This window comes from Plecotus auritus, assembly GCF_963455305.1.
Source record: "Plecotus auritus genome assembly, chromosome: 9".
Lineage (NCBI taxonomy): Eukaryota > Metazoa > Chordata > Mammalia > Chiroptera > Vespertilionidae > Plecotus > Plecotus auritus.
In genome coordinates, this window is record NC_137783.1 from 12,363,484 (window position 1) to 12,365,162 (window position 1,679).

Here is a 1,679-nt window from a genome sequence, read left to right on the forward strand (position 1 = left end):
CAAGTACCTGATACTATATAAAATGAAAGCTCCCATATACTCACTACTGCCTACATGACAAACACTGTCCTTGGCACTGTAACAGCCATTGATTCCACTTGGCTTCAGCCCTGGGTTTTCATCAAAACCTTCTTGTAATCTGAAATTATCTTGTCCAGTTACTTATAATTTTACCTCAGCAGTTAGAATGCAAGCTCTCAGAGGGCAGCACTCATGTTCTGCTGGTTCATTGTTCCAACATCTAGCACAGTTCAAGTCAAACAATTGGTACTTAATGAATGTTTTCCAAGAACTTAATGAATGAATTCCTTACAAAGTGGGAGATTCCCCTGATTCTCCTATAGCCATTCTTCTTAAATTGCATGCAGAGAAACGGACTAATAGAGGCTAGGTAACTTGCTCAAGGTGACTTAAGCAGCCTGTGGCACAATCAAACTTTAAGCCTAGTCTGTCTGATTCCAAGTCCTTGCTCTGTCCCCAGGCCTGTAACCCTGTCCATGTGTGAAAACAGCAATTGACTTAATGAGTCATCTTCCTTGGGCAGCTGCAAACCCTTGAAACCCTAATTGCAGCCATGCTGTCAGCTTTGCTCCTGCCCTTCTCCGAGTCTAGAACCTCCTCTACCCCTCTGTATAGAGCCACTCCCTGCATATACACATCCATGACCAGAGTTCAGTCACATTCCCCTCCCACTCAGAAGTCATCATTCTCTATAGTCTCTGCCTCCATTGTTTCATCCTCTACCTCTAGCTTAACTGTTCCACACACTCAGGCCTGATCCCTCCAGGGAAAATATAAATCCTCAGGGTTTGGGAATACCCATCACCATGGGAGGCAACACAGAGCTATGGTTAAATCCTCAGATTCCAGGGCCAGACTATCTGTGTGCGAATTTCATCCCCTCGACTTCATGATTGTGAAACCTTGGGGAAATTTCTTTACTTCTTTGGACCTCAGTTTCCTGATCTGCAAAATGGGGATAATGATGGTATGTATAGCATCGGATTGTTGTGAAAATTGAGTTAATATGTGTGAAACACTTAATGCAACTATGTAGTAAGAGCTATGGTCACTTTTCATTTTCCTTCTTTCTCTAACAGTAGTCGGGCGCCTAGAAGATATTTTCAAAATTGCTGTCAACATGAATCCACTAATTCTCTGTCTACTTCCTCAGTAGCAGGGGTCCTCACACTACGGCCTGTGGGCCACATGCCGCCCGCCGAAGACATTTATCCAGCCCGCCGGGTGCCGCTGCCTGTCCTGCTTAGCAGCCGACTTGTCCCGGGCCCGCAGTGCGCATAGGAATTTGTTCATAGTTTGTTTGTTTTTTAAACTATAGTCCGGCCCTCCAACGGTCTGAGGGACAGTGAACTGGCCCCCCGTTTAAAAAGTTTGAGGACCCCTGGTACATGGTATATCTCTCCCACTAGATGGCCAATTCCAAGGACAGCCACTGCTTGTATTTGCCCCTTCCTACCCTTTCAAGGTCTATCCTAGTAGGAGAACTTGACAAGTACTTAATAAATCCTTTTGGAAATTAACAAATCAAGAAGGCTTTGAGGGAAAATCCTCATTTGAATTTCTTTTCTGCCTTTTCTCTCCCCTTTAACTGCACATTTCTTTTTTCCACCTGAAATCAGATTAAGCCCCACTGAGCTTAAACCAATAGTGTTTCAAAC